Source organism: Peromyscus leucopus, chromosome 2, assembly GCF_004664715.2.
Source record: "Peromyscus leucopus breed LL Stock chromosome 2, UCI_PerLeu_2.1, whole genome shotgun sequence".
NCBI classification, from domain to species: domain Eukaryota; kingdom Metazoa; phylum Chordata; class Mammalia; order Rodentia; family Cricetidae; genus Peromyscus; species Peromyscus leucopus.
In genome coordinates, this window is record NC_051064.1 from 133,614,228 (window position 1) to 133,629,088 (window position 14,861).

General features: G+C 45.1%; 1 pseudogene; it reads left to right on the forward strand.

Moving 5' to 3' along the window:
* The first annotated feature begins 14 nt into the window (after positions 1–14).
* On the forward strand, positions 15–1,977 carry LOC114705977 (annotated as a pseudogene).
* Positions 1,978–14,861: the final 12,884 nt, after the last annotated feature.

The following is a 14,861-nucleotide window of genomic DNA, read 5'->3' on the forward strand; positions in this document are numbered from 1 at the left end:
CCGCAGGACCGAGCTCCTCCAGCTGCGCAGCTAGCAGCTTGCAGACGGCGCGCCCCGCGCTCGGCCACGTGCCAGCCGCCGACATGCCGGCCCGCATCCTGCCGCGCGGCGCGGCACTGGCGCTTAGCCACCCTGCAAATCTTTGCTTTTCCAACCCTTGTCAAAGCCGAGGTGAAGGCATGAGCGTGGGATTGGAGCAGAACAAATGCGATTGTACCCGGACAGGATTCTATGGTGAAAACTGTTCAACACCTAAATTTCTGGCAAGAATGAAATTACTGCTAAAACCTACCGCCAGCGCCGTGTGCTCTATGCTTACCCACTTCAAGGGATTCTGGAACATTGTCAGTAACATTTCCTTCCTGCGGAATTCAGTCATGAGATATGTGTTGCCCGCCAGATCGCATTTGATTGACAGCCCCCCACTTACAAGGTGCACACCACCCATACAAAAACTGAGAAGCCCTCTCCAACCTCTTCTGCTACATCAGAGCCTCTCTTCCTGTAGCAGATGACTGCCCAACTCCCATGGTGTGTTAAGGGGGAAAGGGCTTCTTGATTCATGAGGGATGAGGATCTGTGTTCACCAGAGGACTGGGCCACGGAGTAGTCTTAAGCCATGTTTAAGGCAAAACTCTAAATAGACGGTATTAACTGCGCCTTTTCAAGGATGGAAAATTAAATATCAGGTAATTGATGGAGAGGTCTATCCTCCCATCAGAGGATAGAGATCCTCTGGTGGGGATGATCTACCCACTTCACACCTCTGAACATCTGCAGTTGGCTGTGAGGTGGGAGATCTTCGGCTTGCGGCCTAGTCTGCTGGTGTACACTACAGTATGGCTGTGGGAACATAACGGAATGTTTGATGATGTGTGCCAAGAAGGAGCACCCAGAGTGGGTTGATGAGTAGCTCTGCAGACAAGCAGGTTCATGCTGATGGGAGAGACTGTCAAGACTGTGATCGAAGACCAGGTACAGCCCTTGAGTGGCTAAAGTAAAGTTTGACCCAGCTGTTCAATCAACGGTTCTGGTATCAGAACCTCATCGCTGCTGAGTTCTAACACACCCCGTCACTGGCACCCTCTGGAGCCTGACACTTTTCAAATTAAAGGTCAAGAAGTATACCTTTGATCAGTTTCTCTACAACTCTATTATTCGTAGAGCATGGACTGAACCAGTTCACTGGATCATTCACCATGCCATCTGCTCGATGGGTTACCAGCCATAGGAATCTTCCACTCAGTATAACAAGCCACCACAGCCTCAGCTGACCACAGCAGACAGGTGAAATGCCAAGCTCTGAACGGGCACCTCAAAGGCTTCCTCCCGAAGCCCTACAAATCATTTTAAGAACTCACAGGAGAGGAAGAGGCTGCTGAGTTGGAAGCTCTTTATGGTGACATTGATGCCATAGAGCTGTTGCCCTGATGATAGAAAAAAACCTCATCCAGATGCTGTTTGGGGGAGACCCTAGTGGAAATGGGGCACCATTCTCCTTGGAAGGACTTATGTCTAACCTTTCTGTTTTCCTTACTACTGGAAGCCAAGCACTTTCGGGGAAGTCAACGCTGCCTCAATCCAGTGTCTCATCGCAATGACATCAAGGGCTGTCCTTTCACGTCATTCAGTGTCCCACGTCCAGTGCCTCCCCAAATGGCCACCATTAGTGCAAGTTCTTTGACTCCAGACAGAGAGTGACTTAGATATCAGATCCCTCCAGATTTGGGGGATGCGAGACAGGGCAAATGACATCAAATAATCAGAGAGTTGGGGATCCCATTGAATAAGTTTTCTCAGCCATGCTGTGTCTCTCCACAGTCCACTGACACCACACAAGAATTTTTGATCTGCATAAAAGTGTACGAGATTACCTCAACCCTTACTTCCTATTCTGTTTTCTATTCTGAGAACCCAGACTCAAATACAGAGAATGAAGCAACCTTGAGATTCAGAACTGTGGCCAGTCGGTGACTCTTAGGGGTTTCAAACTACTTTTCTTGTTCCCTTCACTACTAATCTAAGCAGTAAAGTAATAATACTTGTTGGGGACATACTGTGTGTGAATCCTCATTGTAGGTCATGGCACACCAAGGAAGCATCCCCATTTTTATCTTTTTTTTTTTTTTGATTTATTTATTTATTATGTATACAGATTTATTCAGTCAGAAACCAGATTTTACAGATGTTGTAACACATTGTTTTTGAATCAGATCTGGGGCAGTCAGTGCTCTTTCTAGCCTCTGCTATATCTTAGTGATTTTATGTCATGTGGTGATGTGTGTGTGTCAAGTCCCCTGGAACTGGAGTTACAGATAGCGCTGAGCTGCCATGTGGGTGCTAGGAATTGAACCTGGATCCTCTGGAATAACAGTCAGTGCTCCTAAAGGCTGAGCCATCTCTCCAGCCCCTGAAGTAGATTTTTTTTTTTTTTTTTTTTTTTTTTTTTTGAGACAAGGTTTCTCTGTGTAGCTTTGGAGCCTGTCCTGGAACTTGCTCTGTAGACCAGGCTGGCCTCAAACTCACAGAGATTCTCCTGCCTCTGCCTCCCATGTGCTGGGATTAAAGGTGTGCACCACCACCACCTGGCAGATTTTTTTTTTTTAAGTAACATAAATTAACACAAAAAAGTAAGCATTATGAGAAGATTAAGACCAAAAGTATTGATCGCTTTGAGGTTTGATCGGAAACCCAAACACTAAGGTAACTTTATCACCATCTCACTACTTCCCTAAACCCGTTTCCAGGGTTAGAGAGATGGCTCAGCAGGTAAAGGTACTGCTGTCAAGCCTGAAGACCTGAGTTCAAATCCCAGGATCTACATGGTGGAAGGAGACAACCAGCAAATTGTCCCCTGATCTCCTATACCTGTTGTGGCAAGCAACACACACACAATAAAAATTTTGGCCAGGCGGTGGTGGTGCATGCCTTTAATCCCAGCACTCAGGAGGCAGAGGCAGGCGGATCTTTGTGAGTTCAAGGCCAGCCTGGGCTACCAAGTGAGTTCTAGCAAAGGCACAAAGCTACACAGAGAAACCCTGTCTCGAAAAACAAAAACAACAAAAAATGTAATTAATTTTAAAATGTTTTTAAAATCCTCATTCCCATTTTCCCAAATTCATTATCTGCGGAAGTTCTTTCCAAATAGCCTGTTCATTTATATCAAACATGTAGCCTTGGCTGTCATGGAACTCCTTATGTAGACCAGGCTGCCCTCAAACTCATATTTATCTACCTGCCACTGCCTCCTAGATCTCAAACAAGAATTTCTTAGATAACTCCTGAGGATTTGAGCAGTTTGGAATCTAGCTGCAAAAACTCTTTCATTTCATTGCATTTTGTGGGCACCTGGTAAAAGGGAAGACATGGACGGATTTTTCCCTGGAGGGATGCTGATGCCAGACATGAAGGGAACTGCAGTTGCCTGTATTCTCCAGCCCACTTTAGTCTCTCAGAGATGAGAGGAGAGGAAGCAGCTTGTGAGTGGCAGTAGGGATTGCAAATATGTGACTGAGCCTGTATCCACCTCTAGAGGTCTTTAAAAATAATTTATTAAACTTCATTTTATGTGCATTGGTGTGATCCCCTGTCAGATCCTCTGGAACTGGAGCTACAGACAGTTAGAGGTGCCATGTGGGTGCTGGGAATTGATTCTTGGTTCTCTGGAAGAGCACCCAGTGCTCTTAACCACTGAGCCATCTCTGCAGCCCCCACCTCTAGAGATTTTTAAAGCAAAGCTATCTCTAGTTTTGGTTGGAATTCATTTATGATAGTTCTTCCCTTGTATAGAAAGGGACAGATTAGGTCTGTGGATTTTAACTTAGTGGTGGAGCACTCACTACTACAAGGGGTAGACCTTGTGTTTGCTGGGCATGGAAGAACTCACCTAGAATCCAAGCCCTTGGGAGGCTGAGAGTTCTAGACCAGCCAGGACTGCACAGCAAAACATTGTCTTTAAAGAAAGGAGGAAAGGGGGTGGCTGGAGGAAAGAACAATAGGAAAAAAGGAAGAAAGAAGGGAGGGAGGGAGGGAGGAAGAAAGGAAGAAGGAAGGAAGAAAGAGAAAGAGAAAGGAGGGAGGGAGGAAAGAAAAAAAGGAAGACAGACAGACACACCCTGAATTCAATTCCTAGCATCACAAAAACAAATTATGATATGGTGATACATGCCAGTCATCCCACCACTTGGAGGCTAAAGGCAGGAAGATCAGGAGTTCAAAGCTATCCTCAGTTACACAGCAAATTAGAGGCCAGGATGGCCAAATGAGACCCTGTCTCTAAAACAAACAACTTGTCATGTTAAACAAATACTCTTCCACTGAAATATATACCCAGCCTCTCCCCGATCCTGTTGAGACATGTTCTCAATAAATTGCCCAGAATGGCTTTGAACTCACTCAGCTCAGGCAGGCCTTGAACTTTTCATCTTCATTGTGGAGGACCAGCCCCCACACTTATTTACCCCAGGGACTCTTGAGAAATGAGAGATAAAAGACTTAGTTAGAAATAGAGGGGAGAGAAACAGAGAGAAATGCAGGATAGACTCAGATGGGCCTGGATCCTTATCCACCAGCCCAGAACTTTATTCCTAAGTTCTATTTATAACAATGCCAAGGGGTAGAGCAAAAGACCTCCCCCTTGCTAGTTATAGTCAAGTGTAGACCCTTACAAATACTTGGTACCTAGCCTGTGGTCCAGTCAACCTCATATGCAATCCTGCTGGGTACAGACACTAGGAAACCTAGTGGGCTCCAACACTTTGTGCCTCAGTTTCTTGAGTGTTGGGATTACATATGTGCTGTAGAACAATCCTTTTCTACACTATGACTATGTATTAGTCTCATTGATTAATAAAAGGCTGACAGACTGGTAACTGGGCAGGAAGTTACATGGCAAAGCCAAACTGAGAATGATGGGAAGGAGTGAGGGGAGTCAAGAGAGAGATGCCAGCCAGCCACTGAGCAAGCAGGACATGTAGAAATGAGGTGATAAGCCACAAGCCATGTGGAAATACATAGATTAATAGAAATGGGTTGATTTAAATGTAAAAGTTAGCTAGTAACAAGCCTGAGCTATTGGCCGAGCATGTATAAGTAATATTAGGCCTCTGTGTCAGCTATTTGGAAGCCTACATGTATGTGCTCTACTATGCCTAGCCTAATGCTCTTGTTCTGGTTATGAAAATTCCAATAAAATCATTATGTGGTGACATGCACCTTTAATCCCAACACTTGGGTCAGAGGCAGGTGGATCTTTGTGGGTTCAAAGCCAAGGCAAACTGGGTCTACATAGCAAGTTCTGGGCCAGCCAGGAATACACAGTGAGACCCTGTCTCAAAAAAAAAAAAAAAAAAAAAAAAACAAAAAAAAAACCATAATAAAGGCTGGGGTGATAGATGGCTCAGTGGGTAAGAGCCCTTGCTCTGGAAGCATGAGGACCTGAGTTTGAATCCCAGTAGCACCCAGGTCAAAAGCTGAACATAGTGGCTGGAGAGATTGCTTAGCAGTCAAGAGTGAAGTCCTTGTGGGTGACCTGAGTTCCATTGGTTCCCAGCACCCATATGGTAGTTCACAACCATCCTTAACTTTAGTTTCAGAATATCTGATTCCCTCTTCAGACACCAGACACACACATAGTGCACATACATGCATGCAGGCAGAACACTGATATGCATACAGTTTTAATGCATTAGCAATTCTTCACATAAAGCACTAAAATGTATCAGTTTGAATGCATTAATAATAAACTCAAAGTCACCAATTCTGGTGTCACAACTGAAGGACAGAACTGAAACACTTCCCCTTTGTGTCGTTTAACCTAGAGCAAGCCGAGGCTGGATTCTCTACAGCTCTCCTGTGTCCTCCATTGTCCATCACAAAGGGCTTCTGCTGTGTATTTACTGAACAGCACGGAGAGCAGGCGGCAAGGAACGAGCGTCGCTTTACAGGAATCTTTAACAGAGTTTTACAAGGGATTAAACCACTGACTCCAGCTGACCCCAAATGACCAGATAACAAACACTGTCAAGCACTGTCCAATGACGCTCCCATCATTTATGGTGGATATTCATTTTCTAAGGCCACACTCAGCCCATTTTCTGTTCCCAGCTAATGATTATCATAACACACATGCATGACTCTGGGCCAGGGGCATGAGAGAGTACATGACTGAAGATTGCAGCTATGCATCAGCTCAGGTTGTAAAGATGATTCCATGGAAAATCCATGACAAATAAGGCTGGTTGTTACTTTGTTCTCCTAGGGATAGGCTAAACAAATAGGCTGAACACACAATAGTCTAACAGTCTTAATGTTTTTAAAATTATGTTTGTTGTTGTTTTTTGAGACAGGTTCTCACTCTCTAGCCCTGGTTGTCCTGGAGCTCACTATGTAGACCAGGCTAGCCTGAAACTCACAGAGATCCACCTGCCTTTGCCTCCCAAGTGCTGGAGTGATGGCCAAAAACCCCTCCATTTTCTGCTAGGCGTCCATCTAGGTAACCATTAGCCATTTATCTCTGACTCCAGTCTCTGGGAAATAAGTAACCCTGACTCAGTGACCCCATCCACCTACTTAGAAATGTACAGCAGTGACCATCTACTTATTCTGTTTTGACTAACTGCTTTTTGGCTTCTGTAACCTGCTTATTCATACATTCAGGTTGCCTTGACTACCTAATCTTGGCAGAGCAAAACAGCTCCTGGCTTGTTTGTGCAGATACTCAAGGTCTCCTTGTGACTTTTCCCCCTTAAAAATTCTTCCATCACCTCCTTCTCACAGCAATCTCAAGTCTGGCTCAGAGATTGTGGTCCTGCTAACAGTAATCAATAAATCTTTGAATTATAATTGGATCGAGTCTATAGTCTTTTCCCAGGGGTCAGGAACTCCAAAACACTGAGACTCAAGGTGTGCACCATGACGACCAGCTGCACTGTTAAGACTCTGCTGCTGCTGCTGCTGCTGCTGCTGCTGCTGTTTGAGACAGAGTTTCTTTTTTTCTCTGTGAAACAGTCTTGGCCATCCTAGAACTCACTCTGTAGACCAGGCTGGCCTTGAACTCAGAGATCCCCCTGCTTCTGGCTCCCAGGTGCTGGGATTTAAGGCGTTCACAACCACTGCCCGGCTACTCTTAAGTAGCAAGTGTATTATTAACTTCGGCCGTGTGGTCCAGCAAAAGTTCCAGTCTCTCAGCATGTAAGAAATAATTTCATCATAATGCATCGCCACAGCATATTTTAGTAACCTATATTTTTCTTTTTTCATTTTCCTGTGTGGTGTGCATATGTGTGGATGCATGGCTGCATGTGTGTGGGTGCATGGCTGCATGGGGGAGTGCACATGTGTATTCCTGCATGTGGAGACCCAAAGCTGAGGTCAGGAATCATCCTCAGTCACTCTTCCACGTTCTTCACTGAGGCAGAGTCTCCTCATCAAACCCAGAACTGCTGCTGGGCTCCTCTGTCTCCACCGTCACAGGCTGGAGTCACAGGTGGATGGGTCACTATGCTCATAAGTACATTTTTGAGGATCCAAACTCTACTTCTCACCCTTGCAAGGCAAGCTGTTTAACCACTGAGCCATCTCTCCAGGCCCCTAAATTGTACTTTTTTTTAACCTTTAAAAGAGCCTTGAGCCAGGGCTGGAGAGACAGATGGCTCAGCAGTTAAGAGCACTGGCTGTTCTTCCAGAGGACCCAGGTTCAATTCGCAGCGCCTCCATAGCAGCTCCCAACTGTCTGTAGCTCCAGTTCCACCAATGCACATAAAATAAAGCTAAATAAATTATTAAAAATATATATAAAAGAATTTAAAAAATTTTAAAGCCTTGAGCCTTTTTTCATTTACATTTGATACTGTTTAAACTGAAGCTCAGTGAAAATCTCTTTCTCCCAGAAATTGAAGATATAGCTGCTGCTTTCTTCATTCCGTGTAAAGTGTAAAGTGGTTTCCACCTCTGCATCTCTCACAGAGCAAATACTAAAGATCCAATAAACACTGATCATATGACTGTATAAGGAGGGAAGGACATGGTTCCAAGCTTAGGCCTGGTCTCACAGTGGGATGGAACAGCTAACACAAGGTCTAGAAGATGTCCCCAAGTCCTCCTGTGATGTCCTCATCCTAGAGGACACCTGCTTGTTGAGAATCAGCTCTAGCTCCTGGAGCTCCAAATCTTCCCAGAGAACATCCTGAACAAACTTCAAAATAATGAGAAAAAGGATAGAACCAGAGGTGTGCAGAACACACCAAGTCCCTGACCAGATCCTAGAACAAGAGGTGAAGAATCTAGATAAAATAGCCTTCCGGGGGCTGGAGAGACGGCTCAGTGGTTAGCAGTACTGATTGCTCTTCCTGATGACCCCAGGTTTGATTCCCAGCATCCATAGTGGTTTACAACAATCTGTAACTCAAGTTCCAGGGAATCTGACACCCTTTTCTGGCCTCCAAGGGAACCAGACATGCACATAGAGCACGGATATGCATGTAGGCAACACACACACACACACACACACACACACACACACACACACACACACATACACACACACACCAAAAAATAAAAAATTAAAAGGGTGTGGGGAAAGAAGTGAAGAAGAGGAGAAAAGGAGGAGGAGGAGAGAAGAGGAGGAGGAACAGGAGAAGGAAGGAGGAGAAAGAAAAGGAGGAGGAGGGAAGAGGAGGAGAGGAACAGGAGGATGAGGAGGAAAACAATCTTTCCTAACTCAGTTGTGAAACACCAACCTGCTGGAGAAGCTGCACCACAAAATAAATAGCCAAAGACCACAACACTGACCTCATGCTGCATAGCCTCAGTGACTTCCTGTAGCTCAATCTAAGGGCTAATTAGGAAGTCTACCTAAGGTCATCATTGCATAGGCATACGTGCCTCTGTGGTGCTTTCAGCTGGGTGCAAAGGTGCAAGACTGTATTCTCAGCACTTAGGAGGGGAGGCACGAAGGTCACAAGTTGCAAATGTGCCTAGACTAAATAGTGAGTTCCAGACCAGTTTTTGCAAAGGACCCAGGTTCAATTTCCAGCAGCCACATGGTGGCTCACAACCGTTTCTAACTTCATTTCCAGTGGATCCAATGCTGACTTCTGAGAGTACCAAGCACACTGGTGGTGCACAGATGTGTAGGTAGGCAAGACACTCAAATAAATCATTTAAGTTAACTTTAAAGCACACAAACAGCCAGTTTGGTGGAACATGCCTGTAAGTAGAGGAGGCAGGAGAAGGATCAGAAACTCTCAAGGTCATCCTTGGTTATGGGGCAAGTTCAAGCCTAGTCTGAGCTGTATAGAACTACCTCAAAAAGAAAAAAAGTGAAAAGAGAGCTGGGCATATAGCTCAGCGGTATAGCACTTGTCTAACCAAAAAAGGAAAAAAAAAAAGAGTAAATTAACATGTAACTGGGTACTTTCCTTATATTGTTCTTTACAAAAGGACGGACAGTATGTGTTGTGGGATATTTGTACACTGAGTGAAGATATATTGTTGTGATTGGTTTAATAAAGAGCTGAATGGCCAATATCTAGGCAGGAGAGGACAGACTCTTCCAGGGACAGAGAGGACTCTGGGAAGAAGAGAGGCAGAGAGACGCCAATCAGACTCTGAAGAAAGTCAGACATAGGATACAGATCAGAGGAAACCGAGCCATGAAGCAAAACAGATTAAAAGTCTAAGGAGATTAAATATGGGTTAATTAAATTATAAGAGCTAGTTGGGGAAAAGCCTAAGTTAAGGCGAACTTGTCATAATTAATAATAAGTCTCAGTGTCAGTATTTGTGAGCTGGAGTCCCAAAGAAAAATCCTTCTACAAGTATGAGTATTAGAACACTAATCATTGACTTATTGAGATTTTATAATTAATTAGTGTGTTTTAAATTTTTATGTTTTAAAGATTTATTGATTGATTGGTTGGTTGGTTTTTCGAGACAGGGTTTCCTCTGTGTAGCTTTGGAGCCTGTCCTGGGAACTCGGAACTTACTTGATAGACCAGGCTGGCCTCGAATTCAGAGATTCATCTGCCTCTGTCTCCCGAGGACTGGGATTAAAGATGTGCACCACCTGGCTAAGATTTATTTTTATTCTAAAAAATGTGTGTGTGTGTCTGTCTGTCTGTGTGTCTGTCTGTCCGTCTCTGTCTGTCTGTGGGTACATTCACCTGAGTGCAGCTGCCCTAGGAGTCCAGCAGGGCATCCTCTGGAGCTGGAGTTAGCAGCAGTGTGGGTTGTACTACTTGGATGAGGGGAGTTGAACCCAGGTCCTCTGCACGAATAGCAGTGCTCTTAATCACTGAGTTCTCTCTCCAGCTCCCATGCATGTGTTTTATATTCATAACCATAGGATGTGCCACTTGAAATATTACATCTAATTCCTTTGAAATGATAAAAGTCTAAGAAGATTAAATATACTCTGCTTCAGAACCAGGTCATTTTTTTTAAATGTATAAATTTACTTCAATAAACTGTTAACTTGTGTATTGTGTTGTGTTGTGTTTTGACTTATTTTTATTTCATGTGCGTTGGTGTTTTGCCTGTGTGTATATCTGTGTGAGGGTGTTGGGTCTCCTGGAACAGGAGTTACAGACAGTTGTAAGCTGCCATGTGGGTGCTTGGAATTGAACTGGAATTAAACACTTAGATATCTCTCTAGCCCTTGTGTACTGGTGTGTGTGTGTGTGTGTGGGTGGTGTTGTGGTGGCAGCGGGGGGGGGGGTGTTTAAGATTTGGGACAAAGTCTCACTCCACCACAATCTTCCTGCCTCAGCCTCCCCAGTGAAGGAATTACAGATGCCACCATATAGCTAATTTTACTATCTTGTGTGTGTGTGTGTGTGTGTCTATGTGTGCACACATATGTGAGAAGCCTTAGTGTCATTTCAGTTTGACCACTTATTTCTTGTGTGTGTGTGTGTGTGTGTGTGTGTGTGTGTATGTGTGTGTGTGTGTATGTTTGTGCACTCATGTGAACATGTGAGCATGTGTGTGTGAGTGTGGAGACCAGAGGTCCACATCGGGTCTCTTCTGAAGTCACTCTCCACCTATTTTTTGAGACAGGGCCCACTGAACCTGGAGCCACCCGTTCAGGCTGAACTAGCTGGCCAGTGATCCCCAGGGACCCTGTCTCCCAGCACTGAGATTACAGGTAAGTAGTCTACACCCTGCTTTTAGGTGGATGCTGGGGATCCAAGTTCAGGTCCTCACACTTGAGCAACAATTTACCAACACAGCAGACAACTCCCTAGACTCCTCTGCCTCTTCGAAATTCGTTCTGAATCAGGATTTTTCATTAATGACCTGAACTTGCCAAGTAGGCTGGGCTGTCTGTCTGGTCAGTCCCAGGGATCCGTCTGTCTCTGCCTTCCCAGCTTTGTGTTGTTCGTATATGCTAGTACACCGGCTCTTTGGTTTGGGTTTCTCGAGACAGGGTTCCTCGGTGGAGCCCCGCCACAGCTGGCTTTTTTTTTGGGGGGGAGGGGTTCAAGACAGGGTTTCTCTGTGTAGCTTTGCGCCTTTCCTGGAACTCACTTGGTAGCCCAGGCTGGCCTCAAACTCACAGAGATCTGCCTGGCTCTGCCTCCTGAGTGCTGGGATTAAAGGCGTGCGCACCACCGCCCGCCACAGCTGGCGTTTTAAACGGAGGTGCTGAGGCTCAAACTCCAATCCTCACACTTGCAAGGCAAATACTTCACCAACTGAAGCTTTCTCCCACCACAGCCCTAACTTCATCATTTCTTAAGAGCTTTTTAGATGCCAAGCATTGGCAACACATTTTGTGTGCACAATCAGAGATCCCCCAAGATAGCGTGTCCTCAATGAAGACCGCCAGTGGTTTCACAAAGTACATTCGCTGACTTGAGGTTGCAATCGAAACCTTACACTGGAGGAACCGTGGGCTCTGTCACCAAACACCAGATGAGGGAAAGTTATTTATGTTTGGGGGGAAGAAACAGTAGTGGGCTTCACCTCTTTGTTCTGCCTTGGTTTCTGTAGTACTGTGGATGAGCCCTTAGGGTGAGCCAGCCAGGTGAGCACTCTGTCGCTGAGCCACGTCTCCTGTCCAGAAGCGGCCTTTTGATTGCTTCAAAGCGCACTGGGCTGTGTAAAGGGATTATCAGCAGGCCTGAGCTATCAGGAGGGCTCAGGATCCTGTTTCCTTGGAAACTGCCATGTGAAGGTAGATGTGGGATGCTGTCATTGGAAACCTTATCTGAAGCTCTGCACCTGTCTCAGACACCAGGGATGCTCCTCGGTGTTCAAATCACCCAAACCTTCCAGGTAAGGGTAAAACATTCCATTTGCACAGATATTTCAAACCACATTTCTGACAGTCTAGGACTTTGAGAGTAAGATCTCTCAGCATTAGTCCTTTGGTTAATTAACAAAAAACAAACAAACAAAAACAGTCTCCCCAGGACTTCCATTAAGATATGATTTGCTTCTTTGTATAGGGTAAGAGAATTGGCCTGCTCTGAGATTCTGGGTCCCTGCCCAGTGTCATACAGCTGTTAAGTGGCAGCCAGAATTCATACATCCTCTGTAGCCCAGGATTACCAGTCCTGCCCAAAAGATGTGCGTGCATGTGTTCTTAAACCAGCTGCAGCTCACAGCAGCAGCTTCCAGGACTAAAGAGCATTTCCCCAGACTTTGTTTTATTGAACTAGAATGCAGATAGAAAGTATTCTGTTCAATGTGTCAAGAGTTGTTCACTCCTGTAAGTACCAGACAGACCGAGACAGAAGCCTCATCACCCGGGACACTTGCAGCTTATGTTCCTTCTAACCAACTGCCCTCCGCCACCAGATGTCACTTTCTGATTTTTGTAGCTTCATGTTATCGTTATTGTAATACATCTGGTGGCTCACTCCAAGCGGTTTTGTTTGTTTGTTTTTTCCTATTCTGACAATTGGTTTCTGTTTTGTTTTTCTGAGACAGCGTCTCTCTAGGTGGCCCTGGGGCTTGCTCTGTAGACCAGGCTCAGGGATGGCTCCAAACTCAGAGATCTGCAAGCTTCTACTGCCTAGGTGCTGAGAGTGCCACCACAGCCTGGTCCCTTCTGACCATCTTTCATGGTTATTTGTTGAGGAAAAACACTTGTGATTTTATATTTGGCTTAGTGAGCATTAGTTAATATCGAAACAGTAACCAGGGCTGGAGTGGAGCTCTGAGGTGAAGTCCGGGAGGGAGAGGAAGGGAGGAGAGGAGAGGGAGCAGGGAGGAGAGCAAACTTTCAGGGAAGATAAACTATAACATCGTGGAAAAAAGAAAAAATGTTAAGTCTGGACATGGGCGTGGTGGTGCATGACTTTAATCCCAGCACTCAGGAGGCAGATCTCTCTGAGTTCAAGGCTAGCCTGATTTACAAAGCTAGTTTCAGGGCAGCTAGGGCTGTTACACAGAGAAACCCTGCCTCAAACCCCCCCCCCCAAAAAAAAAGTGAGAAAGAGAAAAAATAGACAATATTTTTTATAACCCATCAAGGACTGAGACTTTCTAACATGGTTGGGGCTCCAATTGGTCCAAAGGGAGAACAATTACAATTAATTATTTGGAAAATTAATTGGCTATAAAGAATTAGCTAAAATGAAAAGATATTAGCTGGAAAACAAAGTTCTGCTTTGTTAGATTTTTATTTTTTATTTTTCAAGACAGGGTTTTTCTATGTAGCCCTGACTGTCCTGGAATTCTCTCTGTATACAGGCTGGCCTCAAACTTACAGAGCTCTGCCTGCCTCTGCCTCCAGAGAGCTGGGATTAAAGATGTGCAACTGAGTCTATATAGCCTAGGGTGGCCTTGATCCTCCTACCTTAGCCTCCCGAGTGCTGGGATTACTATCATGTGCCACCAAACCTGCATGACCTCACTTTTCAAGCAAGATTAAAAATATGCTGGGACTGCCCTCTAACTGCTGAGAAACAGAGAAGTCATCAATTCTAGGGATAGTTAAAAAATATAAACTACATTTCAAAGTGTCAATCAATTGCAGAACTTAATCCCACAAGCTGAGATCAGTGTGTAAGCCACCTCCAAGATGGACAATAGCAGTTCTCTTTTTAAATATTGTGTATGTGTAACCGAAGTGTACGTATGTGTACCATGTGTGGGCAGGAGCCTGCAGAAGTCAAGAGAGTCTCAGATCCCCTGGAACTGTTGTTCCAGACAGTTGTTCAATGGCATGTTGGTGCTGGGAACTGAACCCATGTCCTCTAAAAGAGCAGGATTCACTTTTTTTTTTTTTTTTTTTTTTTTGGTTTTTTGAGACAGGGTTTCTCTGTGTAGCTTTGCGCCTTTCCTGGAACTCACTTGGTAGCCCAGGCTGGCCTCGAACTCACAGAGATCCGCCTGCCTCTGCCTCCCGAGTGCTGGGATTAAAGGCGTGCGCCACCACCGCCCGGCCCAGGATTCACTTTTTAAAAATATTTTTATTGGCTGGGCAGTGTTGGCACATGCCTTTAATCCCAGCACTCAGGAGGCAGAGGTGCCCTTAGAGGTCAGACTCCCCCGGGACTGGAGGTATAGATGATTGTGAGCCACCATGTGGATGCTGGGAACTGAACCCGAGTCCTCTGGAAGAATATTCCATGCTCTTAACCTTTGAGTCAACTCTCTCCACCTCAATGCTGTGGGAGGACCCTTCTATACACTGTGAATGTATGTAGCTCTCATTGGTTGATAATAAAAGCTGATTTGGAAAGCCAACAGAAATACAGGAAGAGGAAGGGCAGAGTTGTAGGTCACCAGCTAGACCCAGAGGAAGCAAGATAAGAATGTCGTACTGAGAAAATGGCTAAACATAGGTAAGACTTTCGGGTTAATTTGAGTGTAAGAGCTAGCTAGTTAGTAATAAGCCTCTGTGTGAT